The sequence below is a fragment of the Hibiscus syriacus genome, unplaced genomic scaffold (assembly GCF_006381635.1).
Source record: "Hibiscus syriacus cultivar Baekdansim isolate YM2019G1 unplaced genomic scaffold, ASM638163v2 tig00117034_pilon, whole genome shotgun sequence".
Lineage (NCBI taxonomy): Eukaryota > Viridiplantae > Streptophyta > Magnoliopsida > Malvales > Malvaceae > Hibiscus > Hibiscus syriacus.
In genome coordinates, this window is record NW_024063533.1 from 14,657,442 (window position 1) to 14,670,672 (window position 13,231).

At 36.0% G+C, this 13,231-nt stretch overlaps 1 pseudogene; it reads left to right on the forward strand.

Annotated features, from left to right (window-relative positions):
• The first annotated feature begins 6,740 nt into the window (after positions 1 to 6,740).
• LOC120196574 lies at positions 6,741 to 12,044 on the forward strand (annotated as a pseudogene).
• Positions 12,045 to 13,231: the final 1,187 nt, after the last annotated feature.

The following is a 13,231-nucleotide window of genomic DNA, read 5'->3' on the forward strand; positions in this document are numbered from 1 at the left end:
AACTCTGTAATTGTATAAAAAAATACGTAAGATGGAAAAAGGACATAATAATATTAATAAATAAAGAATAAAAGGATGGTTGTTTTTCTTGAAGAGTATGGAAAAGTGATGGATATTGTGGTGAGATGAAATAATGGAAAGATGGTGAATGATAGTGGTGATGAGTGGGTTATGTAGGTTTGCAAAGGACATACACTTTTCATTTGCTCTGACATTGTATATATCAGTACTAACTATACATAGATAGATTAGTGTTTTTCTTTGGTTAGAATTTTGAAATTTCACCCATTCCCTGTGGAGACGATACATACTCATCACTTTATTACTTGAGCGATTGTGTATACTTGCACATTATTTGCGTATAATTTTATAGTACTCACAACACGAACAAGTTTTTGGCACCGTTGCCGGCGATTGGCAGCCTGAAGTTAATTAGTTTTGCCAAAACATTTTTTTTTTACATTTTATTTATGTATATTTTACTTGAAGTTTTTGTTTTATTATTTTTCAGGTTTATTTAGTGTATGCCTAGAAGATATTCTGAAGAGCCATTGAAACCAATTGAACCTGAGATTGAAAGACTCTTTAGACAAAGGAGAAGTGTTCAACGTGCTTGAGAAAATATGTATCAGATTGGAAAGCAAGGTATTGGTCAAGATGACGGAATTCCGAATACCGCAGCAATAGACAATGCTGAACCTACTGGTAGGCCGCGTTTTATTCGTGATCACTTAAATCCGATGTTGGATGATCTGAATCCTGGGATTGTAGCACCTGAAATTCATGCTGCACATTTTGAGCTAAAACAAGTCATGTTCAACATGTTGAACTCTATTGGGCAGTTTGGGGGTATGCCAAATGAAGATACCAGGCATCATATTCGTAATTTTCTGGAAGTTTGTGATTCTTTTCACCAAGAAGGAGTGCATGAGGATTTTTTGAAATTAAAGTTGTTTCCGTATTCATTGCGTGACCGAGCAAGGGCTTGGTTGAGTGGTGTACCATCCGGTTCGATGGAATCTTGGGCTGATCATTGCAAAAGTTTCTTATAGCGGTACAACCCACCGAACATGAATACTCAGCTAAAGAATGATATATCATCCTTTCGGGAGGGTGACGATGAATCCATGTATGAGTGTTGGGGTCGTTACAAGAGTTTGCTTGGAAAGTATTTAAATCATGGTTTTCACGATTGGACTCAAGTAATTATGTTATATAATGGATTCAATGCACCCATGAGGATGTTACTGGATGGATCGGCAAATGGGACATTACTGGATAAATCACCTATGGAGGCATTTGATATCTTAGACAGAATTTCTAATAATGATTATCAGTTTCCTTCCTCAAGGATTGGGAGTGGGAGGAAAGCACCTGGAGCATTTGATTTAGATACCAAGGATTCATTGTCCACTCAACTCTCAACTATCACCAATATGCTAAAAAATTTACAACGTTCCACTAAGGTGAAGGAAGTGAAAGAAACTAGCTTGGCATGTCTGTTATGCCAAGGAAATCATCACGAGAGCAAATGTCCGACCAATCATGAGTCCATCAACTTTATAGGTAATTTCAATTGAGGCAACATCAATCCTTACTCTAACACTTATAATGTAGGATGGCGTCAGCATCCCAATTTCTCATGGGGAAATCAAGGAGCCCACAATGCTAATCAGTATATTCGGTAGAAGAATCAAAATGAGCCTCAAGGTTACCAAAATGCTATACCATGGCATAGTGCCAACAAAAGAGCTTCATGTTCAGCAAGCATGAGTTCATTAGAAGCTACAATTCAAGAGTTTATATCTACTATGAAGACAATGCTGCAAGACCATTCTACTTTAATTAAGAATCAAAGAGCTTTACTTCATAGTAAAGGCACCTTACTTCAAAGCCATAGCTCGTCTCTGAGAGCTTTGGAAGGACAAGTTGGTCAGATTGCTATGACATTACAAGATCGTCAGCAAGGACGTTTGCCAAGTGATACTGAAGTCACTAAAGGGCATGGAAAAGAGCATTGCAATGTATTAACTCTTAGGAGTGGAACAGAAATCAATCAACAAGTCAAGGCTAGTAGGGCATAACATGACGACTCTACTTCCACTACTGACAATGGTGAAGCTTAATTACATGATGATAGTATTTCTGAGAAGGACAAAGAGGAGGGTTCTACTAATAATTCTACTAAGGCACCAGAATCTGATGCCAAGGCAAAAGTAATTCCTACTACTGTAGTTAAGGAAGCTAGACCCCCACCACCCTTCCCGAAAAGATTGAAGAAGCATAATGATGAAGTTTAGTTCAAGAAGTTCGTGGACATTCTTAATCATCTCCATATCAACGTACCTCTCTTTGAAGCTATTGAACAGATACCGATGTATGCAAAATTTCTGAAGGAAATCTGTACCAAGAAGTGGAAAGTAGAGACTGTTTCCATGGTAACAGAATTTTTTTTTTCATTGAGTAAGTTGCCACCAAAGTAAAATGATTCGGGCAACTTCATTATTCCTTGTTTGATAGGAGCTAATTTCGTTTGAAAGGAACTATGTGATCTTGGTTCAAGTGTTAACTTACTATATTCTTGAAGCTCTGCATGGGAGATGCAAGACCCACCTCGGTTATTTTACAACTTGCCGACAGATCCCATGTGAAACCTGAAGGGAGAGTCGAGGATGTCATAGTAGGGTAGATAAGTTTGTGTTTCCAATCGACTTCTTAATTTGTACTGCGAAGTTGATGCCAAGGCACCCATTATTCTGGGAAGACCTTTCCTAACCACTGGTCGTATCTTGATAGACTGTGAAAAAGGTGAACTCACTATGAGAGTGGTTGATCAGTGTGTAACTGTCAACGTGTTTCGAACTCTCAAGTATGTTGATGACACTGAAGAATGCCAAGGCATTTCTGAATTGAACTCAATGATTGAAGAAGAGCTATGCCAGAACAATTTTATTCAGCTAACAGAAAATGACTATTGGGTGGACTATGAAAGCTTAGTGGAGTCCGAAAACTTCCCAATTTTGGAGGAACAATCTAGCTTACTACAAGCTAGGTCAGGTATGAATTTTGAACCTCTGAATTTTGATGAATTTATTCCTCCTAAGCCTTCATTATTGCATGCACTTATTCTATAGCTTAAAACTTTTCCAGGGCATTTTAAATATGTTTACTTAGGTAGCGAACCGGTGATTATTTCCATTAACCTTACTGCTAATCAAGAGAAAAGTTTGTTAAGTGGTTTGATGCAGCATAAGAAAGCAATTGGTTGGAATATGGTCGATTTGAAAGGAATTAGTCCTACAATCTGCATGCACAAGATTCAGGTTGAAGATTACCATGGTAATTCAATAAACCACAAAGGAAACTAACCCTATTATAAATAAGGTGGTTATGAAAGAAATTCTAAAATGACTTGATGCTGGAGTGATTTACCCTATCTCAAATAGCTCATGGGTGAGCCCTGTACAATGTGTTTCAAAAAAAGGAGGCACGAGGGTGGTTACTAATGAGAATAATGAGCTATTACCCACTCGCACCATTACCGGATGAAGGATATGCATGGACTATCGAAAACTCAACAAAGCTACAAAAAAGGACCATTTTCCTTTACCTTTCATCGTTCAAATGTTGGATCGATTGGTCAACAAAGCATTCTATTACTTTTTGGATGGGTACTTGGGGTATAATCAAATTACCATCGCACCAGAGTACCAGGAAAAAAACTACATTTACTTATCCCTATGGAACTTTTACCTTTACGAGGATGCCTTTTGGACTCTATAATGCCTGGACAACATTTCAGCGCTATATGCAAGCCATATTTTCAGACATGGTTGAGGATTTTCAGAGATTTTCATGGATGACTTTTTTGTTTCTGGAGACGATTTTGAACGATGCCTTGGCAATTTAGCAAAAGTTCTCAAAAGATGTGAGGAGGCTGATTTGTCTTAAAATGGGAAAAATGTCACTTCATGGTGACTGAAGGCATTGTGTTAGGTTACAAAATTTCTCACAAGGGTATCGAGGTAGACAAGGCGAAGATTGAAGTGATTGAAAAGTTGCCACCACTAACTTTGGTCAAGGGTATAAGAAGTTTTCTTGGACATGGTGGATTCTATAGAAGATTTATCAAAGACATCTCCAAGATTTCTAAGCCCTTGTGCACATTGCTTCAACAAAACTAACCCTTTGTGTTTGAAAAGTTATGCCTCGGCACATTCACTAAGCTGAAATGACAATTGATCTCGACACCCATTGTAGTTTCTCCCGATTGGGCAATACCATTTGAGTTGATGTGTGATGCAAGCGATTATGTCGTAGGAGCTGCTTTGGGGTAACGTCGAGGTAAACTTTTTCATGTTATTTATTACTCTAGTCACACATTGAATGAAACATAATTGGACTAAACCACCATTAAGAAATAATTACTTGCCGTGGTATTTTCTTTTGATAAATTTAGACAATACCTAATAGGAACTAAAGTTATTGTTCCACTGATCATTCGACTATAAAATACTTAATGAACAAAAAGGATGCCAAGCCTAGACTTATTAGGTGGATCTTATTTTTGCAATAATTCGAATTAGAGGTGGTAGATAGAAAAGAAACTAAAAATCAAGTTACTAATCACTTATCTAGGCTAGAGAACAATATTGAATTCCATGACACTGTAGTTATTCAAGAGGAATTTCCTGATGAGAAAATTTTAAATGTCTCAACAATCCCATGCTACGTTGACCTTGTTAATTTTCTTGTTAGTGGAATCTTGCCTTTTGATTTAGATAGTCAAGCTAAAAATAAGTTCAAGCACGATGCAAGTTACTATTTTTGGGACGAGCCATATTTGTTTAAGCATTGTGTCAATCAGCTCATTAGAGGATATGTACCCAAAGAAGAACTGTGTGACAATTTGTACCATTGTTATTCAGCCCAATGTGGAGGCCATTTTGTGGAGCAAGGACTGCTACTAAGGTCCTACAATCAGGCTTTTACTGGTCAACTCTATTCAAAGATGCTCAAGTATTTCACAAATCTTGTAATCGATGCCAACAGACTGGAAACATCTCTAGCATCATGAAATGCCATTGAAAAATATTTTGGAAATAGAACTGTTTGATGTTTGGGGCATCAATTTCATGGGACCATTCCCATCTTCTGGAGGAAATCTATATATCTTGCTTGCTTTGGATTACGTATCAAAGTGGGTGGAAGCAATAGCATCAAGGAATTACTCTAAAATCGTACTCAAGTTTTTGCACAAGCATATTTTCACTCGGTTTGGAGTACCTCGTGCTATTATTAGTGATGCAGGAACTTACTTTGATAACAAGTTGATTTCCAAGGCATTGAGGAGATATGGAGTTCGACATAAGATTGCCACGGCATGTCATCCATAGACAAATGACCAAGTTGAGATATCCAATTGAGAGATCAAGCATATTCTAGAGAAAGTGGTGAACCCAATGCGTAAGGATTGTCCCCAAAGTTAGGTGAAGCACTTTAAGAGTACAGAACAATGTTCAAGACTCCTTTGGGGATGTCACCATTCAAGTTGGTGTATGGGAAAGCTTGTATCTCCCGGTTGAACTTGAACATAAAGCTTATTGGGCCATCAAACAATTGAATTTTCACGCCAACTAGCTGGGGAGCAGAGGTTACTAGAACTTAATGAAATGGAAGAGTTTAGAGCACAAGCATATGAGAATGCTCGGATATACAAGGAGAAAACCAAGAAGTGGCATGACCAGAAACTGATGCCACAACATTTTCATGTGGGCCAACAAGTATTGCTTTATAACTCCAGACTTAAACTCTTCCCTGGGAAGCTCCAATCTCGATGGTAAGGGACATTTGAGGTGCATTACGTCTATCCCCACTGAGCAACTGACATCAAAAATACAGATGGGATGATCTTCAAAGTCAATGGCCAGCGTCTGAAGGCCTATAATGGAGTTCCACCAATGAACAACAAGGCAGTTTAGCATCTACACGATGTTGAAGAGTGCCCAGACGAAAACCAAATTTCGATGCCACGACATTGAATTTATGACTGTGCTTAAATAAAAATTTAAAATTTAATCTTTTCTTTTATTTTAATTTTTATTCTTATTTTATTTTGTAAATAATTTTTGATTTGATTTGTAGGGACTACATTGTTGCAAACCGTGCAGGGAGCGGTTACCAAAGGGAGGAAAAGACAACACATTAAATGGGGAAGATATTCTTTTGATTTGTTTCTTTTTAATTTATTTTATTTCTAATTTTTACTTTTCTCTCTCCACAGTTTTGTCCCATCATCATCATTACTTTTGGAAGGTTATTTTTCCTTCCCCATACACGCATTAAGCCCCTATCCACTCATTTCTTTTCACCGTCCTATCACCCATTTCCCTCTCATTTTTTTAACTTTTTCTTTTCTCTTTCATTATTAACTTTTTTTCTTTCATTTTAACATTTACTTTTTCTCTCTCATTTCTTCATATTCATCCTTCATTTTCTCCATAGTCGAAAATCATTCAAGCTTTTAACACCATCAAAGCTCTTACTTTTTCATTTTTCTTGCTTCACTACCACTAAAAATGGTGCGTACAAGACCGGCCGCAACCGAAGCTTCTACTTTGCAACAGTTCGAGAATGACAAAGCCAAAGCATGGTTTTAAAATTTCAAGAACCAAAAACTCTTTTTTGAGTTGGGTTTTATTTTTACCAATGAAGTCAACGGTGGCTTTGGACCGGACGTGATGGACATTATTACTCGACTCAAATGGAAAAAGTTTGCAAGGCATCCGGGTTCGGTGAATGCTTCACTGGTTAAAGAGTTTTGCGGCAACATCTCCAAGAAGAACCAACACTGCATTTTCGTTCGAGGTAAACAGATTCGATTTACAACCTCTGCGATTAATAGGTATTTTCATTTGCAGGGTGTGGAGGACCGACATGCCACATTCGAAAATGATGCCGATAGTACCACCTATGATGGGATTTTGGAGGACTTATGCTTCTCAAACACCGAACGCAATGGTCGCCAAACCAGTCGATATTCGATCAACCGTGAGCGTCTACAACCACGTGCCAAGTTATGGAACCATTTTCTCAAACCCAAACTCATTCCTACATCTCACAATACGATGATATCACTTTCTCGTTTCACTACAAGAAAATATACCTTTAATGACACACGCAAATTTATGACTTGCAAAAAATGTGTCATAAAAAAATGTCATGTTTTTTAAAATCTAAACGATTTATGACTTACCATAATGTGTGTCATATTTAATTGTGTGTCATCTATAAAAGTCGTCTTTTAATTCCCCCCCATTATTTTCATCTTTTCCCGCTTCTTCCCCCTCGATAATTAGTTCAAGCCGCATGCTTCCCCCTTTTTCTCTTTTTCCCTTTTTCTCTTTGCAGCAGTCCACTGGTTTGGCCATTCACCACAACGTATGCTTCCCCCCCTTTTATCTTGTTCCTTATTTTTGAATAGGACTTTTGGTGTTTTTAAACAATGGTGCTATTCAGGGCGGACTTGAAACAGGTTTTTTCACTGAATATGGAGAGGAAAGCCGATATCAAATTCATGAGATCATTGGGAAAGAAAGTTATGGGGTTATTACTTCTGTGATTGACAACCACACGAGTGAAAAGGTCAGTGCTTTTCAAAATGCTTCTCTAACATCACCACTTAGTTGCATTTGTTGAGTTTATTTCCTTCCTATTGCTGCAACAAATGTATTCCATCGAGATTTAAAACCAAAGAACATCCTTGCTAATGCTGATTGTAAGTTGAAGATATGTGATTTTGGGCTTGCCCGAGTGTCATTTAATGATGCCCCATCAACGATTTTTTAGATTATATGTTGTTCTTTCATTAAATCTTGAAGCTTTCACTTTTATGCTTCCTTAGTATTTCTCAAATGGCTTAATTTGCTTTTAAACGCTTCCATCATTACATTGGACAAGCCTCCAAAAAGGTTGTTCTAACTAATCTAACTTATTTAATCCATCTACGACTATGTCGCAACCTGTTTGTATCGTGCTCCTAAACTCTGTGGATCCTTTTTCTCCAAAGTAAGTTCTTTTTAGGCTTCTATATATTAGGATTTTCATCTTGATATTCTTATTTCCAGTTACTGAAACCACTAAAAAAGTAGGAGAAATATTTTTTTGTTTCGGTAACCTAGTCATTATATGTGTATACATATATTGCATTAATTTCTGAAAATATTTTGACTCCCCTGGTATCCCCTTATCTTTCTATGGAACGGTTAGTTGATTGTATTTATCCAGAGTAGTACTTGTTTGGACTGATGCTCATTTACTTAGTAGTAAAACCAAATTAGACATTATTGTTTATTTTTTGATGGATGTGAATTTCCTTTAACATCCTTTCTGCACATAACCAATTCTGCACTGTGTAATTTGATGTTGTCAGTTGCACATTTAAGTAAGTTCTTGGAATGGTTTAAAATGAACTTTTCATCTTTGAAGTAGTCCATACTGGATTGCTTTGCACATGTCAGTTAAAAGTTTTCCTTATGTAGAATTTAAGTTTGATGTATTATGTAACTTGGTTGTCGGCCATTTGTGTAATCACCATATAATATTTCTTTTCTACATCATTTTCTAGAATAAATTCTTGAAGCTTATCTTGTAGCTTTAAGAATGTGTATTGTTGTTACTGCAATTTGGAATAAGGAAGTTAATACCTAGAAATTGTTAAAGGTCATTAATCATTTTGATCAATAGGTTTATTCTCTGTGTGCTCAAATTAAATCTCTTCTAATTAAGCTCATGGAATTGATCGTATTAGCAAAGTCTATGTGCTAAAGAAAAATATTATGTGCTTTTCATTAGTTCCATATGTATTCAGATATGGTTTTATATCATGCTTTGTTGTCATGAATATTTAGTCACTTTTAATGTTATTGGTGCACCTACCATTATTTCCATGTGCCTTATTGTTAATCACTTATTTTTATATATCTTTTGAACGTGAGAAGTGCAACATCTGAACTTTCATTTGCGTTTTGATGTATAATAATTATATTAAGTATGTTTTATTAGACTATAATTGCAATTTCTGAGTCTTTAATCCTTTTGTAGTACACTCCTGCAATTGATATGTGGAGTATAGGATGCGTATTTGCTGAGATACTTATAGGAAAACCACTTTTTCCTTGAAAAAATATGGTGCACCAATTGGATCTCATTATCGATATCCTTGGTACTCTCCCTTATCAATCTATATCAAGGGTTAGTTACCTTTTTTCTTATATTTCACTTGATTTATTTTCACTTCAACCTGGCGCTGATTTCAAGCTTTGTTACTAAGATTCTAATTGAGAGATTAGATATTGATCACTCATTGCATAATTTATCATTACCTGGCAGATTAGAAATGAAAAGGCAAGGAGGTACCTTAGTAGCATGCGTAAAAAGCCACCGGTTTCTTTCTCACAGAAATTCCCTAATGTGGATCCCGGGGCTCTTCGCCTACTTGATCGCTTACTTGCATTTGATCCAAAAGATCATCCCACAGCTGAAGAAGTAAGATTGAGAATTCCTAGTATTTAATTTTTTCTTTCAAAAGAACTAAAAAGGAAACAAGGTATGCATACAATAGATAACCATGAAATTTATAGAAAAATGGGGTTTTTTGCTAACTTTTTTTTATATTCAGAAAACATAAAGGATATGCTTCCAATAGAGTTTTAAATCCATTAATGGGTGATCTTGAATGCTACAAATTGTGATTTGATGTTTTGTCAGCATCATTTCATCAAGATATAATAATTCTTCTCATCATTGGAAGTAAATCAACTACAAATGATAAATCTGACAGTTAGATCATAACTTACAAGCTTCTGATATTCCTAATGGTGTTGTTCTACGCTGGCAGGGATTAGCTGATCTTTACTTTTATGGTTTAGCAAATGTTGATCATGAACCATCCACTCAACCTATATTGAAATTAGAATTTGAGTTTGAGAGAAAGAAATTGGCAAAAGATTATGTTAGAGAGCTGATTTATAGAGAGGTACTCCACATTTGTTGCTTTGGTTTTATTTTGTTTCTATTTATCATATAGCTTAACCAATTTATGGCCAAACAAATATTAGAGTATCATCTCCAGATGTTGTAGGAGTACCTCCGTGGTAGGGATCAGACCAACTTCATGTACCTTTCAAGCTCTTAACTTTTGTTCCTTAATATCCTTTAAAAAAATCCTCTTGTTTCTTAATATGATGTCCAAGATTGTCCTTATAAAGTTTAGATACAGCTTAGTAAAGTAATACTTTTTGAGTGGTTTTGTAGATCGAATCTTCATTTCAAGTTATGTAGTGCTTAAGCGCAATATAAGGGGTGGAGGTTTGGAAAATCAAAATTCCAGTTGATAACATTTGCTTCTAGCATTGCAAATAAAAGTATTCTTTTTCTTTTTCAATCAAATAGTGGCGTTGAGCGATTCAAACGATAATTTGCACATTTGGAGGAGCATTATGGTAAAGGTGAAAGAAGTACTCCACTTCTAAGACATCATGCTTCTTTTCCTAGGCATGCTTCATAAAATTTTAGGAATTATGTTAGTTCCATAATTTCTCCCCTAAACTTAGTCTGTCTAGTTCATGTGTCATATTTCAATTTGTCTGAATATCATCTTTACAGAGAGCGAGTTCCTTCTCCCAAGGATGAGAATGATCAAGTTGATGGTGAGAATAACGCTGCTTCAATGACATAATATGGTTCAGAAAGCGCTAGTGCTTCAATAACACAATATGGTTCTGAAATACAAGTTGCAGAAGCACTGGAAGCTTGGATATGGTATCTGGCTACTATTTGATCATTACCGCACTCCATTAGATCAGATATGCATAAGGTATGAATTGAAACTTGGGAGAATTGTATTGCACTTAGTAGTTCTCTAACTTATCAAAGTTCTGCAAAATCTTAACTAGTTAACAGACTTAATAGTATGTAATGAATCTTCCAAGTTATGTTCTTTTTGCTAGGTAGACAAGGTGTGAATTTGTCTGTTGTCGGCTTCACACCACATAAGATGTACAAGTATGGAGCAAATGGTGAAACTGGTGATATGTTGGAATACCATGCTACTTTTTATTTTTTACAAAACTCTCCTTTAGTAGAACTTGATAATGATTTCTTGTGTACACGCCCAGATGGCGAGGCCATATTAGTAGAACTTTATTATGCCGTGATATTTTGTATCGACATAAGATTACAATATTTTTGATAACTTAATGTGAATATATTGTATGAAAATGGATTGCTTATATATAATATAGTATATATATTTAGTATTATGAGGCATTAAATGTGATTTAGTTTGATTATTTGTCAATCTACAATATATATATATTATATATATAATTTACAAAATACAATCACGATACACGAATGTTTGCCATCTTTTTTAATGACGTATGCTTCAATGACATGTAATGTATGTCATACATACGTGTCATAAATTTATGACACACAAATGTGTGTCATCTTCATTTATGATGGGGGCTTCAATACGCGTCATAAATGTGAGTCATAAATGTGCGTCATAAATGTGAGACATAAATACGTGTCATAAAAGCACGTCATAAATGTGAGTCATAAATGCGTGTCATAAATGTGCAACATAGATTTTTGACACACAATTGCGTGTCATCTTTGTTCATCAAGTTCATGAGTGTTTAGGTAAAAAGGAAAGTGCTTTAGAGTTCCCTAATTTAATCACTGCTTTGTGTTGTAAGAAAAAGGTTAATGAGAATGATTTTGATGAGATTTTACATGGAATTTCGGGCATCACTAGGGCTAGATTACCACTATTATTGGGAATTAAAAATCCCAAGTCTATGGACCTTGCTCATGAGCAATCTGTAGGTACTGAACAATCAAATGTCGAGGAAAGATTGCTTGCTCTCGAGGAAGTTGTGATGCAGACTCAGACTCATTTACATGCTTTACATGGTGACATTCGTAATTTCTTTGGTTATGTGAAGCATAGAGATGTAGTGGTGGAAACGATGTTTTAAGAAATTCTTCCCCACGTTCAACAGAATTTCCCAGGCTTTCTGGATGAAATTCTATCGGTATTTAATGCCAAGGCATCTCCCAAGCCAGAGCAAGATGAAGCCGATCCTCAAAATAATTTTTACTCAAGTCCCCTAGTTTTTGTCAAGGCATTTACTAATTCATTAGGCGCAATTTTACTCCATTTTTTTTAATTTTTTTTTCCAAATGTTGTTACGAAGGGAGTCAGCTCATCACACCTACTCTCCCACACTCTAGATGAAAGGGAGCATACCTTCCACCCCTAAGCTAGTTAAGTAGAGTTATCCCGTGACTACTTTCATTCACTCATATGCACATGGTTATCATTTATTAAAGAGAGTTCCAGGCAATGCCACTGCAAAGAGGAGTATCCCTCTACAGTTATGCCTAAGCATTTATTCACACTTTCATATATAAGGAAGTTGATTTTGATTTTTCATTTAAGCACAATACTATATTTCAATGGAAAAACTATCTAAAGTTCTTTTATAAAACTTTTCTAAATTTGCTAAGTATAAATTGGATACAATCACGCACAACACTACCACAAAGAATCTTGACCTAGGGAAATGTACTTGACTTCTTGATATGTCTAGCATGTTGAAGCCTATTTTTCTGAGGGTTGAAATTTAATTTTGTCCTACTGTTCTATTGTTGAAAATTGCCATGACATTCTGTTTATGTAACTGATATCCATTGCTTGAGGCAAGCAATAGCATAAGTTTGGGGGTGTGTCCACTTCCTAAAAGGCTATTTGTAAGGCCTTTTTCACTTAAGTTATTGTTTGTTTAAAAGCTCATTTTACTCATTTTAGGATCATGTATTTGCATATAGTTGCATTTGTGGTGGTATTGTTGTTTTATCTCTTAAGGGTGTTGTATGAGAAAAAGGTGGAGTTGCTTGTGGTGTGCAGGGAATAACAAGCAAAATGATTCTTTAGGGAGAAATGTCATGGCATCACACGTTGCAGATGCAGATTGAAATGACTTGGCATTTCTAGCGCAGAAAATGAAAAAAAGCTACAGTTATACGAGGATAGCTGCATCTACACGTGAAATGATGGATATAACCACCTGCCAGAGGACCACTGCCACCTGGAGGATAAGGTTCACACACAAAGTTTGATTCTAGGGGTATGAGGGGTATTTTTCACCCTACAATCACTCAA